Below are 26,903 nucleotides of genomic sequence, written 5' to 3'. Positions count from 1 at the left end.
TAAAAGGGCCCAACCCTGAGGCCCTAAACTATGGGGATGACATCATGGCAAAGGCCAGGAAACCCCCATAGTGGGACTACTGAGAGGGGCAAGACCTCTTTCTAAATAGTGTGGAGTTAATGGGCCTACAGACAAGGACAGGCAGTGTTGGGGATATGAGCACACTGCTCCTATGTCTAATGGTTCATTTGCACATTAACACATCTCATCTCCTACTTTAGCATGGCCATGGGTTTGTGAACTGGGGGACTCTTCAGCGTGGGTAACTAGGGAAGAACTGGAACAAGGAGGTCAAAAACTGAGATGAGGTAATTGGGGGTTTATTGAGATTCCGTGACTTAATCTGTTCCTGACATTGTTGTCGCAATAAAGAACGGAACCGTAAGCCCAAGTATGAATAATTATGAGAACTATTAAAGAATCAATGGTTTAATATGTTTAGTGTCCTAAGCAATAAACTCAATAACTGGGTTTCCGGGATATGTCAAAACACCACTCCCCTTGTGCTTGAAGAGCCTAGTTTAGGTCCGCGTCAGCTAAACAAGGTTTATGTGACCCGAAAAGAAACTCAGCTGCTTATAACTTTGAAAATATTTTCTCCTCTGCACAGGAAATTGTCTTTTGACTCATCAAACATACCCAGTTACCAGTTTTGATAGGGCTACCCTGTCTGGGGAAATGGTGCATGTGAAAATATCTCATTGAGTGTAGTTGACAGAAACGTCGCCAAGGGCATTGCATAAGAGACTCCTATTGTAAGTCACATAGAAAAGTATTCCAATGTCACTGGTAACTGGTCCCTGTGGAGATGAGCTAGCTTGTCTTGGACACAGAGGGCAAACAGACAAGGCTAGTGTCTGAATAGACTGTGGGGAATACCCAGTTTTGATGTTCTTCCACTTATTAACTAGGAATGATGCCCTCAGAACTTTCACAGGCTTTCCAATCATACATGGGGAGAAACAACTACAGTACACTTACTGGGACTGGGAACTAAAGCAACAAAAAGGCAAATCTTATTTTTTTGCTTGAGATGAATATTATGTTTCTGAAATGTCCCTTTAACATTTTCTTCATATGAGCTAAGACTAGGATCCACTTTTAGTTTTACAATGGGTGGATACATAATCAAAATATCAGACTGAAGAGACACTGGACTCATCTGCCAGGAACTTCTATTTCCGAAGTCAGGACACACTAGGGATATGGAAATGGGGGCGCCTGAGTCTGACCTCCTGCTGCAATGACACTGAAAAACATTTATTCCTATAAATTACCAATGTCTCCCCTCTCACATTACAACCTATATGGTGATTTGATTTCACAGTTGGAGAACACATCATCGACTAAGGTCTAGGGCAGTGTAGCTGTCAGTAGAAAGACAGTGGTGGCTGTACTGTACTATACTGCCAGGTTCTAGCTGCTTCTGTTCAACAGCAGTTTCACCTGGCCAACGTCAAAGACATGGATGGCGACAGGTTTGTAAGTGGAACCAGACAACAGGAGCTCTACCACATGAAGCCTCCTCTCCTGGAATCAGTCCAACATGCAGCTCACCAGGTACAAGGTGGAGACAGACAAAATCTAGACATATGAATTCCTTCTTCACCTGTCCTCCTTAAAAAGTCCTCAAATGAGGTACGGAGCAGTGATAAAAGCATCGCCAAGGAGTCCCAAATCCACTTGATAATGCTAAGCTTCCTTCTCACTCACACGGAGGACCTTTAAGCATTATCTTGGAGGATTATTGAATTACTACCATAGGCTGCAAGACCAATGCATATAGATACAATGGTTAGGTTTTGCTCCCCAACAACTGACAAACTTTCCATAGACTATTATCCAGAATGTCTGTGAATCATATACTGTACACTTGTTGGTAAAGTTTTTTTTGTTACTATGACAATACTGAAACTTACCCCCTCACCAACCACAAACAAATCCTGCGACTTAGCTCATTGTGCCCGTGGCAACAGTAAAGTGGGTTGTGTCAGCCCTGTAAATCCCTGGGTGTGGATAAAGACTAAGAGAAACACAGAAAATGGGCTGACAATCAGAACACCACAGAAACATTCCCTCAAAGTCTATGATGGTGGTCAAAATCTTGGACATCTTCGGAGAGCAGGTAAGAATGGTTTCGAAAACATTATTGTTGTGGTGGGAATGTTGGAAGGCTCGGTGTTAGAAATTGTCCCTAAAGGCTTGTGTGAGAAACACCCACATATGGTTTCTCTTAGATTGTTGACAGATGCACTAAAACAATATATAAGTACTGAATCCATTCCAGAATGACAAGCCTTCTTTTTTCGTAATAATGTCTTGGGTGGGAAATTTGGTTACAAAAAAAGCAGAAGTTCAAAGGATTTGGGAGATGAATTGGTCACGGGTCAAACTGTACCTATTGCATTGAGATATTCCCATCTAGTTAGATTGACACCAGTCCTCTAATCAAAATGACAACCCAGTTCCATCCACTGTGATCCTCTAATCAGGGCCTGCTCTGTAAACTCAACTCACAACTGGTTATGATCATCACTGAAACCGCAGGCAAACATTTACTCTTCAGCTGTAATAGGCCTGATTACTGCCCACTGTCATTCTCACAAACAAAAAAGAAAGACAAATAGACATAGCAGACCACCGTTTATAGTACTGCTTCCAGTGACAGGATCATTGTATACTTAAATGTATATGCATATAAATGTGTAAATGGATCTGTGATAGGTAAGTGTTGGATCGTTTCTATTGTGACATTACATTGATGTATGTGTTTGTTATGTTGGGTGTACTGTATGTGGCTGTGAGGGTGGGGTAACTTTTATTATGCTTTCTTGGCCTGAGCTCACTTCTAAAAGGGATGTCAATCTCAGTGACCTCGCTAACATGAGGACCAAGTATTCTTCGCAAAATAGGTACTGTTTAAGACATTGTTGTGTAAATCTACTTTATTGCCTCTGCACAACTAAAAAGGCAAACATTTTCCTGATGTTTTTTGATACATTTTTACATTTACTGTTTATTGAAGTTTCATAACCATTATTCAATCATATGGAATTCCTTGGTACCTGACAGGATTAAATGGTGAGGGTGTGAGGGGAAATGTGTGCAGAAAACAAACATTACTTTCATGGCATGATACCTGTCTTGTTTTGCACACTTTGTACAAAATAATAAAATGCAGTACTACAGGATATTTCTTAACGTAGCTCTTTATTAGCTAGCTATAACTGGCATGTTCACGTATCGCCAACCAGGATCAAACTGACCATGACCTAACCATTTGGGTGGTCTTAACCAATCATAGCACAGTATGATATGGCGGTAAAATGCATCCAATTATAATTCAGTATGTTTACACATATGAATATTACATCCCCCTTCTTTTAAAACAAAAGAAAAATGTTTACATATTCTAAGCGTTTCTTTTGAAAACATGCTCTGCAGTTTGAACTCAAGGTAAGTAACCATTTATATTGCATACTACACCAGCTGAATCAACATAGACTCTGAAACAATGATCCAACATACTGTTACTTTTCGAAAAAGGGATTCTCAGCAACTCAGCTTTCACAGTGGAAATACATCTTAACATTTCAAACAAATACAATACCAAAGCATTTCAAGTGAACTTTCAATAACAAGTTTACAGTCTGGAACTCTTTTAGGGCAGCGATCCGCCTACACCCTTTGACATTTCACAGGTCTAGGACAGCTCTGGGCTTGACCTCTCTTCCTGACCTTGTGCGATATGATGCTGAGCATGCTTCTGTGTCAGTCAACAGTTCTTGTGGTGTTGCAGGTAAGTATGGTGTATGTTGTGCTGTGTGTGTGTTTAGTCCATCACGTTCTCTTTCAGGGGAACAGTTCATCTCATCAGTGTGTTGTTCTTTTGTGTTCAGTAGGTGACGACGATTGCGGCGGTACACCGCTCCTTCTGCGGTGCGGACGTGATATGAACGTTCAGTGTCAGCTGGCTGGATGACGACTGCTGGCTTCCACAGGCCATGCTCTTGGATTCTAACTGACTCTCCGTCAATCAGTGGTGGCAGTGGTCTAGCTGACCTGTCGTAGTATCGCTTTGGTTGTTGTTGTCTCTGTGCACGTTTTCCATGCATTTCCTTGTAGCTGACGACCTCAGGTTGCAGCTGCTGGTTGGTGCTGGGAAGGATTGAGCGAAGTCTGCGGCTCATCAACAGCTGGGCTGGTGATTTGAAGTTGTCAACTGGAGTGTTGCGGTATTCAAGGAGACTGAGCTAGGGGTCTCTCGTCTGCTTTTGCTTTGTCCATGAGTGATTTAGCAATCTGCACAGATTTTTCAGCAAGGCCGTTACTTTGAGGGTAATGCGGGCTTGTGGTGACGTGTGAACTCCCATGCTTTTGTGAAGGATTCAAACTCATTTGATTTGTAACAGGGCCCATTGTCAGATATTAAAGTCTCTACAATGCCATGCCTGGCAAAGGCTGCTTTCAGCTTGTGTATCACAGCTGCAGATGTGGTGCTGTGAAGCTTGTCGAGTTCGAAGTATCTGCTGTAGTAGTCCACTGTTACGATGTAGTCCTCGTTGTTCCAGGTAAACAGATCGGTTGCCACGACCTGCCAGAGTCGGTCTGGGATACAGTGAGGTAACATTGGCTCTTTGGTGTTTGAGAGGCGTCGTTCAAGACATATGGCACATTTACCAACAATGTCCTCTATTTGTTTGCACATTCCGGGCCAAAACAAAATGTCCCGTGCTCTCTGTTTGCACTTTTCCATGCCCATGTGTCCAGCATGGATCTTTGTCAAAATCTATTCTCTGAGACTGGTAGGAATGATGATTTTCTCTCCTTTGAAAATTATTCCGTTGATCTGTGATAGTTCATCACGATGGTTCCAGAATTCTGAGACGCTCTGAGGCCATCCATCCTGTATGACTTTCCTCAGCTGTGCGAGTTGTGAGTCCTTTTCTGTTTCTGCTTGGATCTCCTTCAGTTTTGTGTCACCAACTGGTAAGTTGCTGTACACAGTGTGCACTGGCATGTCCATGCCTTCACTGAGGCTGCTGTCCTTATAGGTAAGAAACTTCCTGGAGAGTGTCTCTGCGACAGGGATGTCTTTGCCTGGACGGTGAGTGATTGTGAAGTCATATTTTTGTAGTTGAAGGATCATTCTCTGTAGCCTTGGCGGGGCTGCGGCTAGTGGTTTCCTCATAATTGACTCAAGGGGCTTGTGGTCGGATTCCACAATGACTTGTCGTCCATATATGTACTGATGGAAACGTTTACATCCGAACAGAATGGCGTAGAGCTCCTTTTCGATTTGAGCGTAGTTGATTTCACAGTCTGTGAGAGATTTGGAAGCGTAGCCGATGGGCTTTCCTTCTTGCAGTAGCACTGCACCTAGGCCATACTTCGACGCGTCCACTTGGAGTCTGTGCTCTTTGTCGGGGTCGTAGTAGGCAAGGATTGGTCCTGGTTCTCTCGTGATCAAGTCTTTCACATTCTGGAAAGCAATGTGGTGTTGCTTGTCCCAGAGAAACTCACTGGACTGCTTTAGCAGTTGACGCAGGGGTGCATTCGCATTGGAGAGGCTGGGTGCGAACTTGGCTAAGTAGTTGACCATGTCAAGCACTGTTTCCAGCTCTGCACAGTTCTTTGGTGGCTCCATTTATTTTATGGCTAAGATCGTCTGTGGATCTGGCTTGATTCCAGTCGCTGTAAGAAGATGTCCGAAGTAGCTGACCTCTGTAGCGCCGACTGTGCTCTTCTCGGGGTTGAGCCGGACTCCTCTCTCGCGGGACCATTGCAGCATCACGCGGAGGTTTCGGTCGTGCTCCTCTTTGGTTCGACCATAGACAAGGATGTCGTCCACAATTGCCACAACTCCGTCGAGGCCTTCGTACACTTCGTCGATCTTTCGCTGAAACTCGTCTTGGGCTGAGATAATCCCAAAAGGCAGGCGACGGAACCTGTAGCGTCCAAACGGTGTGTTGAATGTTGTGAGCTTAGATGACTCTTCTGTGAGCTTGATAGCCCAGTAGCCTGATCTAGCGTCCATGTCACTGAAGTAGTGTGCTCCCGCTAGCTTGTGTGTGATGCCATCTAGCGTCGGTAAAGGATAATGGGGGCATTTGATAGCCTTGTTCAAGTCTCTTGGGTCGAGACATACTCGGAGCTTGCCTGTGCGTGGTTTCTCCACCACCACTAACGCATTTACCCAGTCAGTCGGTTCTGTAACCTTGGTGACTATGTCAGATTGCTCCATGCTCTCCAACTCTTTCTTCAGACGGGCACGGAGAGCAGGGGGATTTTTCTCGGTGGGTAGACCACAGGGATTGCGTCTGGGTCAAGGTGAATGGTACATTCTCCTAGGAATAATCCAATTCCTGTAAAAACATCAGCAAAATCAGCAAACCTCCAGTACATTGTCTGTCTCTACTGGTGCTGTCACTGATAAAACTAGCTTGATGAGGTCCATGTCTAAACATGCTTTAAGACCTAGCACTGCAGGTGCTCTAGTGTCAACAACATAAAAGTCCAACATCATGTCACTTTCCTTGTATTTGCATTTGAAAGTGCATGTGCCTTTTACTGGGAGCTGTTCACCACCATAACCAGTCAGTCTGCGCGTGGTGGGCTGTAGCTCACACTCAGATGTCAAGCTGCAGTACTTATTCAGAGGAATAATGTTTACTTGTGCACCAGTGTCTGGTTTGAACTTTAGCTTTGTGCCTTGTGTTCCTATCTCAATGTCAGCAAAGGCTTGCTCTGTCTCTGATATTTGACTTTTCTGTGTCACTGAATCAATAAACAGTTCATCAGCGTTTGACTCTGATTGACATTTCATCTTCACTCACTGTGTGTACTGTTTTTCCACGGTAAGCTCTGCACACTTTTGCAGTGATTCCATTTTCCACATTTAGTACACTGTTTGCCTTTAGCTGGGCAATTTCCTTGTTCGCTATGCACTTTGTATCCACAATATCCACATGTTTTGGGGCGTTTTGAGTCTGTGTCGCTCTGTTTTGGAGTCATGTCTCTCTCCTTCTAAAACGCGCTCTCTGTGCACCGGAGGTGTGCTTTGATGCCTGCCTAACCGCATGCACTGCTTGTTCACGTGATGCGCTCGTGCTACCGCGCAAAATGGTTTTCATCTGAGCCTGTGCTAGCTCGTGAGATCTGGCTATGTTGATAGCTTTGTCCAGCGTTACCTCAGACCCAACATTCAAAAGTTTCTCTCTCACTCGCGGTGAGTGTATTCCAAATACAATACGGTCCCTGACCATCTCATCCTTGTTTGCATAATCACAGTCTTTCACAAGCAGACGCAGCTCTGTCACAAACTGTTCAAAAGACTCGCTAGCTCCCTGTACTTTCTCATGGAATTGGTACCTAGCGAATATCGTATTGGTCTTCGGCACAACATATGCTTCAAAACGATCGTAGTATGGTTTCAGTACCTTTGATTCAGCCTCGGTAAGTGTCCATGTGTTGTAAATATCTCTCCCTTTTTCACCGATCCAGAGGAGCAAGTAGCTGCATTTTCCCTCTTCTCCTCTGTCCTTCAGAGGACACGTGAACATTAGCTCCACATGCTGTTTGAACTTACGCCATGCATCGGGTAAGTTTGTAGACTCCCAGTCCATTCGAGGAACTCCAGAAAAATCCATCTTGTAAGACCTTTAACTCTGACACCATGTCTTGTTTTGCACACTTTGTACAAAATAATAAAATGCAGTACTACAGGATATTTCTTAACGTAGCTCTTTATTAGCTAGCTATAACTGGCATGTTCACATATCGCCAACCAGGATCAAACTGACCATGACCTAACCATTTGGGTGGTCTTAACCAATCATAGCACAGTATGATATGGCGGTAAAATGCATCCAATTATAATTCAGTATGTTTACACATATGAATATTACAATACCCTAATGAAAGACTAATGATGATTCACTCAATTTCCCTGATTGCCCGCGCTCCTGCTGCTGTTTCCCAAACTCAATGTTCCATAAGTCCATAAAAAAATAAATCACATAGCTATGCATCTGCAATATTCATCGGCATCAAACACAAGTAGTATATACCAATGCAAAGCCATCACATTCATTCCTATACGAAGACTCAATAGCACATTGAAGCCAAACGAAGTTGGTTAAGATACTCTTAGTCGATATACACAACATAAGGATTTCCCCTCGATCACACATTGTAAAAGAGCCAACTTCGTCGTCAATGTTTAGTTATACAGAAATCACGAAACATGCAGAAAAGCTGCTGCGTTGTTCAATGTACATGTAAACAGGTCAAAAGTCCCAACCTGCGGTTCGCAATGCTCCCATGTAGGGAAATAGAGCCTGCAAGAAGAGCCCTGTGACTTTAGACTATTCATCGTGGGAAGTGTTGGTCCCGGTGTCCAAGTAGGCTAAACGTAGCTATGTGTGTGGAAAACATTTAATCACAGGTAATACATTTAACTTGTTTAGTATAGTCAATTTGTAACGTCACCCACTAGTTGTAGCTGTATAGTCTGTCTGTTTGTTGTTGGTCTTGGCTAGCTTAATGTTCGGGTCGGTAGCTATCTAGCACTCACTCACATGGCTGCTAGCACATTCATGAAAAAGGGCATGAGGGAAGCCGTACAATATTACGTTTTTCTATGTAGCGAAAACGCTCGGGAGCAGGCAATGTTGAAAAGTAATCTTTAGACGTTGTACTTTTCTTAAATGTAATTGACTAAAACTAGCAGACAACAAGAAAAAGGTGACGTTTTTTGCAGTGAGCCAATGGGATAACCTAATGTGGCAAACCTCTTCAAGGTTATGAGCGTTTGTCACAAATTAAGTGGGAAACTGTCACCAAATTACCCCAGAATGAGAGTTATTTCGAACAGGACAGTACCTGTGTGTTTGTTTCTCCATCCTGGTCCACTCAGGTCGTAGGCAAGGTCAAGGATAGCAGGGTTCGGTACACGAATCGGGTTCTCGGTATGTCCAGGTCCAAACGCCAACAGGTAAGTCCAAAACAGTCCAGCTCATTCACGGTAAATCCAGCCAATACCTATTGTCTCTTTCTCTACGGTTCATAGATCCTTCCACCCCTCTCTTCTTCTTCCTGGTTTTTCTTGACCCTTTATCTGTGTGTCGGCTCCACCTTCTGAGGTTTCCCCTTGCTTCTGGGACTTGTAGTTTTGGCAGTCGGCCATTTTGCGATCTGTAGTTCTGCTCGGGGTGGCCATTTTAGTGAGCGGGCAGAGCCCGTTTATTAGTTCTGCTCTCACATATTTGCCATTTATCACTCGACCCCCTTCTTTGCCACACATCTCCCCCCCTAGATCCGACCCCCTAGGTCGGGCTACCGCAGCAAAATATGCGTGCATGCGGGATAACCCATCCACATTTCCCATTTCCTTCCCTGCTTTGTGTTTCAAGTCAAAGTGAAACGGTTGGAGACTCAAAAACCACCGCATCACCCGAGCGTTCTTCTCTTTAGCCCTATGCATCCAGGTGAGTGGGGCATGGTCACTGATGAGGGTGAAATGGCGCCCCAGCAGGTAGTATTTCAGGCTTTCTACAGCCCACTTTACTGCCAGCGCCTCTTTCTCAACGACTGCGTAGTTGGTTTCCCGTGGTTCCAGCTTCCTGCTTAAAAACAGGATGGGGTGTTCCACCCCTTCTACCTCTTGGGATAGCACTGCTCCCAAGCCGACCTCTGAACCACAAACTCTTTCTCAAAGTCTGGTACCACCAGCACTGGATTACAGCAGAGAGCCTCCTGTAATCTCCTAAATGCTTTGGCGGACCTTTCATCCCATTTGACCATGTTTGGCCCTCTGGCTCTAGTCATGTCGGTGAGTGGGGCATAACTTGGGATGAACTTCCGGTAGTAACCGGTCAGCCCTAGGAAGGCTCGAACCTGCTTCTTATTTACTGGTTTCGGCCATTCTCTAATTGCCTCCACCTTCTTACGTTGGGGTTTGATTAACCCTCTTCCCACGGTGTATCCCAGATACTCTGTTTCCCCTAACCCCACATAACACTTGGCAGGGTTCGCCGTGAGCCCTGCCTTTCTAAGCCTGTACCCGGGGTAAGTGGGATTCCCAATCTGGGCTGTAGATCCCCACGTCATCTAAATAAGCTGCGGCGTATGCCTGGTGGGGTTTTAGGACCTTGTTCATGAGCCGTTGAAAGGTGGCTGGGGCCCCGTGTAAGCCGAATGGCATGACGGTGTATTGAAACAAACCGTCAGGGGTTGCAAAGGCTGTCTTTTCTTTGGCCCTGGGGGTCAGAGGAATTTGCCAGTACCCTTTTGTCAGGTCCAGGGTCGTAATGTACCGAGCTTTACCAATTTTCTCCAGTAGTTTGTCTACTCGGGGCATGGGGTAGGCATCAAACTTGGAGATTTCATTTACCTTCCGAAAGTTGTTACAGAACCGCAAAGACCCATCGGGCTTGGAGACCATCACAATTGGGCTAGACCACTCACTATGTGACTCCTCGATCACTCCAGCTGTCAACATTTTCCCTGTCTCTGCTCTAATCGTGGCCTGTCGAGCCTCGGGTACCCGATATGGCCTCATGCTCACTTTTCTCCCTGGTAGGGAAACGATATCATGAGCCGTAACCTCAGTTCGGCCGGGTATCTCTGAAAACACATCTCTGTTTTTCTGGATCAGGGTCTTTACTTCCTGTACTTGTGCTGGGGACAGAGTAGGTGAAATATTTACTTCGGCTGTCTCCTGAGTGTGTGTAGGGTATGTGACCATTAGTATTTCTCTCTCTCTCCATGCTTTTAACAGGTTTATGTGATAGATCTGTTCTTGTGGCCGTCGACCTGGCTGTCGGATCCAATAATTAACTTCTCCTATTCTCTCCAGTACTTCATATGGTCCTTTCCATGTGGCTAGTAGTTTGCACTCTACCGTGGGGATCAGCACTAACACCTTATCTCCCGGTTGAAATTCCCTCAGGGTAGCCTGCCGGTTATAAGTTTGCCGCTGGTGCTCTTGTGCTTGTCTCATGTGCTCTCGGACGATAGGCATGACTGTGGCTATCCTGTCTTGCATTGCCGTGACGTGCTCTATGACACTAGTATACGGGGTGGATTGGTGTTCCCAGGTTTCCCGGGCGATGTCTAAGATTCCCCGGGGGTGCCTCCCATATACCAGCTCAAAGGGAGAAAACCCCAGCGAGGCTTGAGGAACCTCTCCAATGGCAAACATCAGATACGGCAACATGCAATCCCAGTTTTTCCCATCCTTATCGATTACCTTCCTGAGCATTGACTTCAGGGTCCTGTTGAATCTCTCAACCAGCCCGTCCGTCTGAGGATGGTAAACCGATGTCCTCAACTGTTTCACCTGCCACAATTTACAAAGGTCCGCCATAAGGCGGGACATAAAGGGAGTCCCCTGGTCAGTAAGGATCTCCTTTGGAACCCCTACCCTGGTGAACAAGAGCACTAATTCCTTGGCGATATTTTTGGAAGTCATCGTCCGAAGGGGAATGGCTTCTGGGTAGCGAGTGGCATAATCTAGAATGACCAGAATGTATTGGTGTCCTCTGGCGGACTTGGGTAGTGGGCCCACTATATCCATCGCTATCCTCTCAAATGGCGTTTCGATTATGGGGAGTGGCACTAACGGGCTTCTAACAGCTGGTCGGGGAGCTGTTAACTGGCACTCCGGGCACTCTCCACAATGCCGAGCGACTTCAGCCTGAATTCCTGTCCAGTAAAACCTTACAATCCGGTCTCGGGTTTTATCGATACCAAGGTGTCCACCCAGAATGTGCCCATGAGCTAGATCCAGTACTGTCCTCCGGTACCGGGTGGGGACCAACAACTGTTCAACCACATCAACCCCTATTTTTGAGATAGTGTACTCTGTACACCAAACCCTTTTTCATAATGAAGTGGGGAAAACTATTAGGCCTCATCCCATCATTTATGGGAGTACCATCGACGACCTGCACGTCTGCTCTGGCTTGCTGCAGGGTTGGATCCTGGTTTTGGGCCATCCCGAAATTAGTCAAGGACCCTGCCAGGTCTGCTGGTTCTAGATCGTCATCCTCTGGATTCAGATCGACCCCAGCCCCACTAGTACCGGGCTGTTCGTTGTCAACGAGGTTTGCCACTTCATCCTCATCCTCCCCTACTAGCACCTGTGAGGTTGGCCCCTGGGAGACCTCTTTTCTTGGCTTTGGTTGAAGGCCCCATGCTTCTTCCTGCTTGGTCAGGGTTGTTGGCTTCTCAATATGCCATTCTTTTGGCCTAACTTCGCAAAGTTAGGAAAGTATCTACCCAATATTACATCATATGGCATCTTTGGGACCACGCCGACCTCACAATCCAGCAGACCGTCCTCTGTTTGTATGCTCACTAAGGCTGTGGGGTACAGACGGGTATCCCCATGAATGCATGTAACACTGATATCCTGACTTGTATCCAGTTTATGAGTTGGCACTAGGTTTGCAACGACCAGGGTTAGCATACTGCCGGAATCCAGCAGTGCTTCAACCTCTTTCCCTTCAACCGTCACCCTGCACATATGTTTGTTTCTTGATCTTTCAAGTACAGTGGTTACAACAGGACATGCATACCACATATCATCTTCTTTTTCACCGAGGTTACATTGCATTGGCTCTTCTTTAATAGGGCAGTAGGCTGCAATATGTCCCGGTCGATTACAATTGTAACAGATAATAGGGGTTCGGGGGGGGAGACGCCCTCGACCCCCGGTCCCGGTTTCCGTTTTCTCCCTTAGTGTCTCGGCCCGATTCTGATTCTTTCCTCATGCCCCCACGCTGCTCTCTTCCCCCTCCACCTGTTGGGACAGTCTTACCCTGTCCGCTGGTTCGCCCAGGCCTGGGGAATGGGAATCTTTCCTCCTGTGCCTGCTCAGCTGTTCCTGCCGTACAATACCGTTCAACCAGGCCCACGAGATGGTCGGCGGAAAGTACCTCGTTCTGGCCAACCCATCGTCGCAATTCTTGGGGTAGACCTCGCTGAAACTGGTTGAGTACGATGGTCTCGACAATCTCGGCGGAGGAACGGGTCTCCGGTCGCAACCATTTCCGTGCCAGGTGAATCAAGTCGAACATCTATGTTCGGGGAGGTTGTCCAGATCGGTAGGACCACTGGTGAAAGCGGTGTGCCCTCACGGTATCGGTCACTCCCAGTCTAGCCAGAATCTCTCCCTTTAGTTTATCGTAATCCTGTGCATCTGTCAACTCCAGGTCGAAATACGCTTTTTGAGCGTCCCCTGCCAGGTATGGTGCCAGAAGCGCTGCCCATTCTTCTTTCGGCCACTTCTCCCTCTCTGCAGTCCTTTCGAAGGTGGTAAGATATGCTTCCACATCATCCTGTGCTGTCATTTTTTGAAGAAAATGATTGGCCCGCCTCTGGGTATTTGCAGCTGGTAATTGAGCCCCAATTTGGTCCGCTAGCCCCTTTAGGCCTTCTCTTAACTCCCGGGTGTTTCTCTCTTGCTCTTCTCTGAGCAGCTGGTTGGTGCGGTGCTGGACCTGTAACGTGTCCTGGTACATTCGCATTGCATCCTGATGAGCTATTTGTTGAGCTCTAGTTGCCTCTTGTTGGGTGGCCGCCGCTTGTAACAGGGCTTGTATGGCTCCCTCCATACTCATTTTCCTGAGAAACTGTCCTAACCAAACAAAGCCACAAAAAAAAACCTGACTCCCCTTTGGAGTGCTAACTGAACTTTTATTTTTTTTACCTAACCAGCGGAATGGTTAGTCCATATGCCCACATTCTCCACCACGTGTGGCAAACCTCTTCAAGGTTATGAGCGTTTGTCACAAATTAAGTGGGAAACTGTCACCAAATTACCCCAGAATGAGAGTTCTTTCGAACAGGACAGTACCTGTGTGTTTGTTTCTCCATCCTGGTCCGCCCAGGTCATAGGCAAGGTCAAGGATAGCAGGGTTCGGTACACGAATCGGGTTCTCGGTATGTCCAGGTCCAAACGCCAACAGGTAAGTCCAAAACAGTCCAGCTCATACACGGTAAATCCAGCCAATGTCTATTGTCTCTTTCTCTACGGTTCATAGATCCTTCCACCCCTCTCTTCTTCTTCCTGGTTTTTCTTGACCCTTTATCTGTGTGTCGGCTCCACCTTCTGAGGTTTCCCCTTGCTTCTGGGACTTGTAGTTTTGGCAGTCGGCCATTTTGTGATCTGTAGTTCTGATCGGGGTGGCCATTTTAGTGAGCGGGCAGAGCCCGTTTATTAGTTCTGCTCTCACATATCTGCCATTTATCACTCGACCCCCTTCTTTGCCACACTAAGTAACCAAAGGTAGTTTACGCCATAGGTGGGCAGGGCTGCGACCTTCTACCTAATAGACCCTTTTCCAGTACACGACACACTGACACCAAACACAGATGCTCACGACTATTGGCAGCAGTAAAAAGCCATCGCCATCTGCGCCCATTCAACATAGCCTAGATTTAAGTTTTTATTACTTCTAAACAAAATAGCTTTTTGGGGTTCTCATACGCTTAGAATTATGTTTTGATTATTGCTTGAACATACGCTTACATTGATGTTTTGATTCTTGCTTGAGATTATAAGATTATATTTGGTTGTGATTTTTGCAAAATAACTATTTTGGATGCAGCAGCTGTTAGCTAGAATGCTAAAAGCTCATCGATATAGGCTGTAGCAAAAGCTAGCCAAAGAGCCATTTTAATGGTTGAAGTGGAAATAATAAAAAAAAATTATAATGCAGTTGATTTGCAATGATGACACAAGCATTATGTTGAGCAGGACATTCATACGAGCCTTAAAATCCAATTATAATCCAAAGGTAGTGTGTAATGAACTCATAAGCAACATGTAAATATTGTTTATTTTTTTGCTGCTCTATAAGAACTCCCCCTATAAGAACTCCCCCTTCTTCTGCTACCAACTTGCGCACATCACCCTTTTGTGGCAATGTTTGCAAACACAGAAAGGGGTATATAGGTCGTTTTCCATAGAATTAGGAATTAGACTACTAGAATGATCATGAACCTTCTAATTATGGTCCAAAGGTCAGCAATGTTGGTCAACCATGATTTGCAAGTGCTGTGATAAGATATTAGCTGTGTTCGAATACCCATAGTAACATACTGTATACTACATACTTAATGAGTATATACTACATCCTATATACTATTAGTTCATTTTAGTATACTGTAAACGAACGGTATCCTTTCAGTTGAGCGTACTAGCGCTTCACCTGTCTACTGGAAGTTGAGGCTGTTATTATGCAACCTCTTGCTAGCTTGTTAGCATAACAAATGACTAGCTAGACATTTTACGATTTCGGGTGTGTTTGTAAATTCAATCTGGAATGCCAGAGTGCGTTCATAAATCCAGAGCGTTGTCAGATTGTCCGTTGTGCTTCGAGCTCGTAGTGTCCAGAGCACACATTGGACGCTCTGGCCAAGGTGTAGGGTTGATCCGAGCGTTCTGACTTCACAATGGCAGTCAAGCACCCAAGATAACTGGCTAACGTTGGCTAGCTTGCTAGCTACTCCCAGACACAAATGAGAGAACACCCCACTCTGATCATTTTACTCGCCCTAGCAGAGCTGGATAGGCTGTTTTCATGTTATCCAGAGCGTTTGTGACTGTAACTGTGCTGCTGGCAACAATTTAATGATGCTTTTTGTGCCACTGCTTTTTTGCCGACGTTTACTGACACTGGCTGTTGAGCAGTCGTAAATTCATCAGTTATTCTGCATTCTGGCACACTCAGACTAGAGTGCTCTGAAATCGGAGTAGATAGCAGGAATTAATGTCCATTGAGAACGCACAACGACTATACTACTTAGCTAAGAATGACGTGAATAATCAAGTCAATAAATGTTGGGTAGTTAGTTAAATAGCATATAGTTAATATACTGCCTGGCAAGTTCGATGTATTAGTAGCCAACAAACATTAGGTAGCTAGCTAACATACCGGTACATACTGCTGTAATGATATGCGGTTTGTAAGGATAGCGTAGCTAACACATTGTCAGCCAACATAACGTGTGTAACGTAACTTATTTGAAAAGTCATTACTTAATTACATTAAGTTAATTAGTTAGAGCAATGAATTTGTATCTGCTCTCATTTGACTCCGTCTGCATATTTTCTGCCATTTTCTTCAAATCTGAAAACGTTGTGGAGCCACGCCCATTTTCTGAAGAATTGCATTATGGGCCCTAAAAGTATGGAAATAGTGTTCACTGCTTGTATACTTCGTATTTTGGTGAATTTAGTACGACATCTGGGAACTTTTGGCATAATAACTATATCCATACTATGACCAATAAGCATGCTACATACTCAATTTACGTCACAAATAGTATGGCTAGTGCAGTTAGTATAATAATGTAAAATAATGAATGTGAAGAATTGATCTGCACTGTATATGTGTTAGCTAGCTAGCCAGCCCATTTAAGAGGAATGATTCAAGTAATTATTTTAATTAACTGCCAATATCCATTCAAACAATGCAGTCAATCCACAGCCATACACTGGATGAAATCATTTGATGATAGGACATTTATGGTCTGTTTACATATATTTTGGAGGCTATTTATACAGAACATTTGTATAAAACCTGTATAAACTGTATTTATAATTATCTGACAATATTTTAGGGTGACTATAATTCCATTACACAATTTCTGACATCACATGCCTTACTTTTATTTTCCTGCATAAGTAAAAGCAGGAAATGTATCACCTATGCCTCTACTGCCATTCATTCCAATTAGACTGGTTTTGGATTTCTCCCTGACAGAGATGGCTTCCATTTTGGCCCCATTATGGAACTTTGAGGGTTTATGAAACAGCCCCTCCAGTAATTTAATAGGATCTCTATGTCACTATCAATAAACATCACAATAAGGTGCAGAGCGTTCGTTTTGCCTGCTGGGTGGCAAGGAGACCCTCAGCTCCGCCAAAACTATTGACAACTGCGTGCTGTTTACAAGGCATTTTTAAATAAAGGTTAACTATTTGGTTGTGATGCCTCGTTCATTTGCTAGTCGGAACATGGACATTTCCGACTTGCTAACTGGTTGTAGTTATACACGTGCCACGTTCAACAAGTCGGATGTTTCTGAGTTTCCTAGTTCCGACTAGAATGTGAATGTGGCACACAATCATCACCTCTTGAAAATTATAGTCAGAACTACACATTTCGATTATTCAATGCAAAAAAATTGCTTAATGCCAGGGCTCTTGTGAGATGTTTGATTTCATTTTCAATTGCATTAATGTCAGCAGGGTTGGGTGGGTTACTTTCTAAATGTAATCCGTTACAGTTACTAGTTACCTGTCCACAATTGTAATCAGTAACATAGCTTTTGGAATCCCCAAACTCAACAACGTAATCTGATTACATTCAGTTATCTTTAGATGACTTTCCCCTTAGAATGAATTAGAAGAAGACAAAAATGTATGTTACCAATTGAACCACATCTATTGCAGGATAAATCAATGTTAAAGTTTACATAGCTGGCCATATATGGATGTTACATTTTACTTCATGGGTTGGTTATGTAGGCTTCTTCTAACCCATCGCTTTCTACTACATATAATAATATGATTCAATTATATCTTTACATTAAAAACCAAAGTCTATCAGAATTCCAGTCATTCCAATAAATGTTACACCTTGATCTTAAAGAAAAGGACTTGTAAATATGGAAGTATAGATTAGCCAAATTGTTTTACCTGAGCATATCCCCAAAACTTTAGCCAGCCCTACTCTGTTGTTTATGATTTTGTTGTCATGGAGGACTAGAATTGGGGGGGAAATGCTGCGCTCATGGAATGGTATGCTTTGAGCACTAGTGAAAAGTCCTATTTACATGTGAAAAATGAATTCCATATGCTGCATTTGCTATAGGCGTATTGTTTAACTTTTTGTTGGTGAAGCTTTGATATCTTAATAATATGCAGCTGTTTAAAGGGCCAATCCACAGATTAAACAATACCAAAACGGACGCCCCACCTCTGTTTTGGTAAAAAGCTGAGGGATGTGCCTGGAGAAATGTAACCACTCTCAGATTAATAGATAGAGCTATAGATGCAAGGACTGACCATCCATGATATAACAATTATTTCTTTAACTATGTTATGAGGCTATACAGTGTTTGTTTACATTTATAATGTTTACAAACATTGGAGAAAAACAAGCTTATATTTTGGGTTCTCATGGAGTGTGACAGTTCAATCAAGCTCATGAGGCATTTATAGGTTATATTCTTCAAGAATCAATGGATATATACAGTTGAAGTCAGAAGTTTACATACACTTAGGTTGGAGTCATTAAAACTCGTTTTCAACCACTCCACAAATTTCTTGTTAACAAACTATATTTTTGGCAAGTCGGTTAGGACATCTACTTTGTGCATGACACAAGTACTTTTTCCAACAATTGTTTACAGACAGATTATTTCACTTATAATTCACTGTATCACAAATCCAGTGGGTCAGAGGTTTACATACAATAAGTTGACTGTGCATGAAACGGCTTGGAAAATTTCAGAAAATGATGTCATGGCTTTAGAAGCTTCTGATAGGCTAATTGACATAATTTGAGTCAATTGGAGGCCTACCTATTTCAAGGCCTACCTTCAAACTCAGTGCTTCTTTGCTTGACATCATGGGAAAATCAAAAGAAATCAGCCAAGACCTCAGAAAAATCCTTGTAGACCTCCACAAGTCTGGTTCATCCTTGGGAGCAATTTCCAAATGCCTGAAGGTACCACGTTCACCTGTACAAACAATAGTACGCAAGTATAAACACCATGGGACCACAAAGCCGTCATACCGCTCAGGAAGAAGACACGTTCTGTCTCCTAGAGATGAACGTACTTTGGTGTGAAAAGTGCAAATCAATCCCAGAACATCAGAAAAGGACCTTGTGAAGATGCTGGAGGAAACAGGTACAAAAGTATCTATATCCACAGTAAAACAAGTCCTATATCGACATAACCTAAAAGGCTGCTCAGCAAGGAAGAAGCCACTGCTCCAAAACCGCCATAAGAAAGCCAGACTATGGTTTGCAACTGCACATGGGGGAAAATATTGTACTTTTTGGAGAAATGTCCTCTGGTCTGATGAAACAAAAATAGAACTGTTTGGCCATAACGATCATCGTAATGTTTGGAGGAAAAAGGTGGAGGCTTGCAAGTCGAAGAACACCATCCCAACTGTGAAGCACGGGGTGGCATCATCATGTTGTGGAAGTGCTTTGCTGCAGGAGGGACTGGTGCACTTCACAAAATAGATGGCATCACGAGGGAGGAAAAGTATGTAGATATATTGAAGCAACATCTCAAGACATCAGTCAGGAAGTTAAAGCTTGGTCGCAAATGGGTCTTCCAAATGGACAATGTGGCAAAATTGTGGCAAAATGGCTTAAGGACAACAAAGTCAAGGTACTGGAGTGGCCATCACAAAGCCCTGACCTCAATCCTATAGAAATTTGTGGGCAGAACTGAAAAAGCGTGTGCGAGCAAGGAGGCCTACAAACCTGACTCAGTTACACCAGCTCTGTCAGAAGGAATGGGCCAGAATTCACCCAACTTATTGTGGGACGCTTGTGGAAGGCTACCCGAAACGTTTGACACAAGAAAAACAATTTAAAGGCAATGCTACCAAATACTAATTGAGTGTATGTAAACGTCTGCCTCACTGGGAATGTGATGAAAGAAAGAAAAGCTGAAATAAATCACTCTCTCTGCTATTATTCTGACATTTCACATTCTTAAAATAAAGTGGTGATCCTAACTGACCTAAAACAATGAATTTTTATTAGGATTAAATATCAGGAATTGTGAAGAACTGGGTTTAAATGTATTTGGCTAAGGTGTATGTAAACTTCTGACTTCAACAGTACATATATATATATAAGTACCAGTCAAAGGTTTGGACACACCTACTCATTCAAGGGTTTTTCTTTTTTTTAACGATTTTCTACTAGTGAAGACATCAAAACTATGAAATAACACATATGGAATCATGTAGTAACCAAAAAAGTGTTAAACAAATAAACAAATATTTTATATTTGTGATTCTTCAAAGTAGCCACCCTTTGCCTTAATGACAGCTTTGCACAATCTTGGTATTCTCTCAACCAGCTTCATGAGGTAGTCACCTGGAATACATTTCAATTAACAAGTGTGCTTAAAAATGTATTTGTGGAATTTCTTTCCTTCTTAATGCGTTTGAGCCAATTAGTTGTGTTATGACAAGGTAGGGGTGGTATACAGAATATAGCCCTATTTGGTAAAAGACCATGTCCATATTATGGCAAGAACAGCTTAAAAAGGCAAAGAGAAACGACAGTCCATCATTACTTTAAGAAATGAAGGTCAGTCAATCCGGAAAATTTCAAGAACTTTTACTTTTTTTCAAGTTCAGTATGATGAAACTGGCTCTCATCAGAACCACCACAGGAAAGGAAGACCCAGAGTTACCTCTGCTGCAGAGGATAAGTTCATTAGAGTTTACTGCACCTCAGATTGCAGCACAAATAAATGCTTCAAAGAGATCAAGTAGCAGACGCATCTCAACATCAACTGCTCAGAGGAGGCTGCGTGAGTTAGGCCTTCATGGTCGAATTGCTACAAAGAAACCACTACTAAAGGACACCAATAAGAAGAAGACACTTGCTTGGGCCAAGAAACATGAGCAATGAACAGAGGAAATCTGTCCGTTGGACTGATAAGTCCAAATCTGAGATTTCTGGTTCCAACCGGTGTGTCTTTGTGAGACGCAGAGTAGGTGAACAGATGATCTCTACATGTGTGGTTCCAACATGGAGGAGGAGATGTGATGGTGTGGGGGTGCTTTGCTGGTGACACTCAGTGATTTATTTAGAATTCAAGGCACACTTAAGCAGCATGGCTCCCACAGCATTCTGCAGCGATACGCCATCCCATCTGGTTTGCGCTTAGTGGGACTATCATTTGTTTTTCAACAGGACAATGACCCAACATACCTCCAGGCTGTGTAAGTCTATTTGACCAAGAAAGAGAGTGATGGAGTGCTGCATCAGATGCCTTGGCCTCCACAATCACCTGACCTCAACCCAATTGAGATGGTTTGGGATGAGTTGGACCGCAGAGTGAAGGAAAAGCAGCCAACAAGTGCTCAGCAAATGTGGGAACTCCTTCAAGACTGTTGGAAAAGCATTCCAGTTGAAGCTGGTTGAGAGAATACCAAGAGTGTGCAAAGCTGTCATCAAGGCAAAGGGTGACTACTTTGAAGAATCTAAAATCTAAAATATGTTTTAATTTGTTTTACACTTTTTTGGTTACTACATGATTCCATATGTGTTATTTCATTAGTTTTGATGTCTTCACTATTACTCTACAATGTAGAAAATAGTAAAAATAAAGAAAAACCCTTGAATGAGTAAGTGTCCAATCTTTTGAAGTCCAAAAATGGATGTAGCAACTACAGATTGCCCCTTTAAGTCTATTAAAAGTGTGCGAGTTTGAACATGTGTCCATTAGGCCTATGGATAAAACATTTTTATTAACATTGATTTAGATTGAGCAATGAAAGCCCCACTTTTATTCCATAGGCTGAGATCCGCTCTGTGCAGCTGTTGCAAGATCACATATTTCACTGGCTGTCCACTGGTTTCAAAAGCAATGATTTGATAAGCAGCTTAAACTTCTTGAAATCAACCATTTTTGGGTTTAAATACACATTTACATTTGTGAACAGCCATTTTCAACAACCACAATCTATAAGGTGCAAATAGCTAAATGAGAGAGCAGCAGTATGATTCGCATCAATGCGCTACGTAGATAACAATAATAAGTGATATCCGTGTCGCCGTAGACTACACCACTGCTGTCATCCTTACCTCCACGCGTTATTCAAGTTGAATAATCTTTGGATGCCGACAGCAGTCGTACCATTTGAGGACATAGCTTGGACTGTAGCCTACAAAAGTCTATTCCTGCTCTTTTCCCGCGATCCATCAAACCCATTTTGTGTGACATCATAGTGTCCTCTGACATCTGGTCAGACTCGCTCAGGTGGAACAAATTTAAACTTGCTCCTTTTTCATTGCTGATTTGAATGTCATTGAGAAAACAGAGAAGCCTAGTTACCGTGACTCAATGATCACGTGGAATTTGACTGCGGCCATGACCCGTGACTGCCGGTGTGGTGGTAATACGGTCACCATAGCAGCCCTAATGACGATAGTTTGTCCGACTGACAACTTTACCAGGAGGAAGTCTTGCCGATGTCAGGCTCTGCTAAAGCCTAATCTCTGATGAAGCAAGCTACATGGCACATGTTGTTTGCTTAGCTACATGCCAAATGAATAGGCTACCTTCATGTAGGCCTATCTGAAAAAACATGATCAAGCATACAGTTACTTGCTATATAACTCTGATGGTAGAGCTACAGTGCCTTCACACTCTTAGAAAAAGGGTTCCAAAAGGGTTCTTCCACTGTCCCCATAGGAGAACCCTTTCTTTTTCCAGGTAATACCCTTTTCGGTTGCAGGTAGAACTCTTTTGGGTTCCATGTAGAACCCTTTACACAGAGGGTTCTACCTGCAACCAAAAAGTTTTTTTTACCTGGAACAAGAAAGGGTTCTCCTATGGGGACAGTGGAAAAACCCTTTTAGGTTCTCGATAACAATTATTCCTACCCCTTGACTTATTCCACATTTTGTTGTGTTACAGCCTGAATGCTAAATGTATTACATGGGGGGGGGGGTGTTCTCACCCATCTACACACAATACCCCATAATGACAAAGTGAAAACATGTTTTTTGATATTTTAGTAAATGTATAGAAAATGAAATACAGAAATATCTCATTTATATAAGTATTCACAACCGCTGAGTCAATACAAGTTAGAATCACCTTTGGCAGCGACTACAGCTGTGAGTCTTTCTGGGTAAGTCTGTAAGAGCTTTGCACACCTGGATTGTACAATATTTGCACATTATTATTTTTTAAATTCTTCAAGCTCTGTCAAGTTGGTTGTTGATCATTTCTAGACTGCCAATTTTAAGATTTTGCCTGTGCTTAGCTCTATTCCGTTTCAAGGCATCATAAAAAACAATGCACCCCCCCCTCCCCAAAGTGAAAACTATTTTCACACGACCCTCCCCTTGTACTGTAAAATAAATTGAACACCCTCCCCTCATAGAATTTACTCAAAATAATGTTTAGACTACTTTTCTGTTATGGCACAGTTGATGACACGCAGGCCTACGGGCCAGAAGGTTGAGGGTTCGCCGACCAATTTTTTGAGTGACTAAGAATGCACAATAAAGTCGGAGACCAATTTCCATTGTGGTCCCTACATTTGCTGCAGCATACAGTATGCTACAGTAATTTAAGGACTGAATGCGCATCTAACTTACACATCTGCATCTGGCTTTTGGGGGTAACCTAATTTTTTTAACATAGCTACATCTATTGGCTTTTGTATTTTTCTTTCGTGCGTAATGTGCGGTAGACTATATCATAGGCTATGTATTGGATAAAGGCAGAATCATTTGGGCTTTTTGGGGATTGGGCTCATAAAATGTATTTAATGTATGGCTCATCAAGCTTCAGTAGCATCAGACTTTCATTTTCATGCCGATCAAATCTCTAATCCAATCCAGATATATATATATGCTTTATATGCTTTAGAATGACACTTCCGGTTTGGGCAGGAAATACTGGGTTATTCGGAAATATTCAAATCTAGTCTGTAGCTTATTCTTTAGATGTTTGGGGCTGCTGGTGAACCATGATGTGCAGGTATAATCATAGTGACACTTTAGTGAGTCTTTAGGGTGTCTATAGGTTTCCATCCAATTGGCTACAGATTTTAATGCGAATATTAAAGAATCTGGGGAAAAAACAATATGCCAATTTGTAAGTCGCTCTGGATAAGAGCGTCTGCTAAATGACTTAAATGTAAATGTAAATGTATGTGCATTTCAGGGTTTCCTTTATGAAAAATTGGCACTGGACAACATGACCTGGAAGATTTTAATTTTCCAAACATCCATATGCATTCAGATCAGAGTTGGTGTAGTCAGCTCCATCAATAAATTAAGGATATTGGCCAAATATGCCACATTTACAGTGCATTCGGAAAGTATTCAGACCCCTTCACTTTTTCCACATTTTGTTACATTACAGCCTTATTATAAAATGGATTAAATAAAAACATGTCCTCAATCTACACACAATACCCCATAATGATAAAGCGAAAACTGGTTTTTAGATTTTTTGCTAATGTATTAAAAATGAAAACATACCTTATTTACATAAGTATTCAGACCCTTTGCTATGAGACTTGAAATTGAGCTCAGGCGCATCCTGTTTCCATTGATCATCCTTGAGATGTTTCTACAACTTGATTGGAGTCCACCTGTAGTAAATTCAATTGATTGGGCATGATTTGGAAAGGCACACCTGTCTATATAAGATCCCACAGTTGACAGTGTGTCAGATCAAAAAACAAGCCATGAGGTCAAAGGAATTGTCCATAGAGCTCAGGATCGAGGGAAAGATGAACGGAGCAAAGTACAGAGAGAGAACCTTGATGAAAACCTGCTCTAGAGTGCTCAGGACCTCAGACTGGGACGTTTCACCTTCCAACAGAACAACGATCCTAAGCACACAGCCAAGACAAAGCAGGAGTGGCTTCAGGACAAGTCTCTGAATGTCCGTGAGTGGCCCAGCCAGAGCCTGGACTTGAACCCGACCAAACATCTCTGGAGAGGCCTGATAGAGATGTCGGTGGCATGCTACGACACCGCTATGCATTTCTTTGTCAGATGGCTACTGAGTCCTATACAGAAGGAGGCTAACTTGTACATTTGATCCAAATATTTTAAGACTAGGATTATAGTATAGGATTAACTCTGGTAGGCCTGAAACATTCTTCACCTTAAATTCAACTGTCAGAGTAAATTGGAGCGCCAGTGCACACTGCCTTCATTTCATAGGCTTGCAGTAGTTGAAGCTTAATTTCCACACCTTCAAAAGTTTTCAAACTTTAAGGTAATATCAAAATTAAGTCAAGCCATTGTTGATAGGCAAAATATAAGCAGGCTATTATAGTTACATATACGGCAGTAGTCGGGAAGCAGGTGCAGACGGTGAGTTTAATAATGATAAATGCAGATTAAACAGAACGTGAATGAAAACCCTACTATCTAGTAACTAAATAAAGGGAGAGTAATAAAGGAAATAATGATATCCAGGTGTGCATGATGGGGAGCAGTTGTGCGTAAGGATGGTTGCCAGGGCCGGTGGATAGTTGACAGGCGACGGCAAGAGTAGGCATGACAGTACCCCCCGACACGCGTCTCCAGCCGCAGGATGGCCCCAAGAGCGAGGAGCGAGTCCAGCCGGATGGCGGAGATTGAAATCCTGGACGATGTTGGGATGTCCACCACCCAGACCCAACAGCACCATACACCTCCCAGTTCACCAGGTACTGGAGCTGACCCCCACGACATCAGGAGTCCAGGAGGGACCTAACGGCATAGGCGGAGGGTCCCCTCGATGTCCAGGGGAGGTGGTGGGGTGTCGCGGGGGACAGCATCAGCCAGGGGACCAGGAACCACCGGCCTGAGGGAAACATGAAAAGAATGTGAGGTAGTTGTAGACGATAAATTACCTCATTGACCCGCCGGAGGACCTTGAAGGGCCACAAAAACCAGGGGCTCAGCTTCTGGCAGGGGAGGCGTAGCGGGAAGTTCCTGGTGGAGAGACAGACGCGATCACCAGGATGGAACACGGGAGCCTCACTGTGGTGCGGTCCACCTGATCCTTCTGGTGGCAGACCACTGCAGGGGCCTCGGTATGGCTTGGAGTCCATGGAGCATTCAGCCCGGTGGAGGAGTGACAAAGTGAGTTGAACCGAGCCTACTCCCCCTGTCGGTCCCGACAGTGACTCCTAAGGAACCTCCCCAGCTCCTGGTTGATCCTCTCCACCTGCACCATTGGACGGAGGCTGGTACCCGGATGCGAGGCTGACCGTGGCCGCGTGCTTCTTCATAAAGGCTTTTCAGACCCGCAACGTGATTTGGGGACCACGGTCGGAAACGATGTCCTCCGGAAGGCCATAGTGCCGGAAGACCTGCTGGAATAGTACCTCAGCGACCTGGAGAACGGTGGGTAGACCAGAGAGAGGGATATAGAGAACAGCAGGACATAGAGAATCTGTCAACAACAACCATAGTGGTAAATCCATCAGAAAGGGGGAGATCAGTGACAAAGTCTATGGACAGATGGGGCCAAGGCAACTGAGGCATGGGAAGGGAGAAAAAGTTTCCCTGCTGGAGCGTGCTGAGGGAGATTTGGTTTGGGCACATACGGAGCAGGAGTTGACATAGCGGGCGACCTTCCATGCCAAGGTGGGCCACCAATACTTAGCAGAGAGATATTGAATGATGCGGGTGATACCTGGGCGTCCAGTGGCGAGGGTTGTGTGCCCAGGTCAGCAGCCGATCCCTTAACCCGTAAGGACGTAGGTGCGCTCTGGAGGGCAGGTAGCAGAAGCGGTTCCCTCTCCAGAGACTGGCGGATGTCCACATCTATGTCCCAAAGCACGGGAGGAACAATTTGAGAGGGTGGAATGATGGGCGTACACAGGATCAGAACCTCTCCCGAATTGTGGAGACAGGCAATCGGCTTTGATATTCTTAGAACCTGGGCGATATGACAGGGTGAAGTTGAATCTAGTGAAGAAAAGGGCCCATCTTGACTGGCGCGGGTTCAGCCAACTCACCGTCCGTATGTCCTCCCGGTTCCGATGGTCGGTGAGGATGAGGAATGGCTCCTTCGTGCCCTCCAGCCAGTGTTTCCCACTCCTCTAATGCCAAATTCACCACCAGGAGCTCCCGGTTGCTAACGTCCTAGTTCCTCTC

At 43.9% G+C, this 26,903-nt stretch overlaps 1 protein-coding gene across 3 annotated transcripts in view; it reads left to right on the top strand.

Moving 5' to 3' along the window:
• Positions 1-1,974: 1,974 nt before the first annotated feature.
• LOC139545937 (uncharacterized) overlaps positions 1,975-26,903 on the top strand; it is a 46,171-nt gene continuing 21,242 nt past the window's right edge. For all 3 annotated transcript variants that reach the window (XR_011669155.1, XM_071354207.1, XM_071354206.1), the window contains exon 1: positions 1,975-2,125. The gene's annotated coding sequence lies outside the window, so the exon portion shown is untranslated. The remainder of the gene's footprint in view (positions 2,126-26,903) is intronic.

Source organism: Salvelinus alpinus, chromosome 19 (assembly GCF_045679555.1).
Source record: "Salvelinus alpinus chromosome 19, SLU_Salpinus.1, whole genome shotgun sequence".
Classification (NCBI taxonomy): Eukaryota; Metazoa; Chordata; class Actinopteri; order Salmoniformes; family Salmonidae; genus Salvelinus; species Salvelinus alpinus.
The sequence above is the reverse complement of the archived record's forward strand: the minus strand, read 5'-3'. Positions and strand labels throughout refer to the sequence as shown.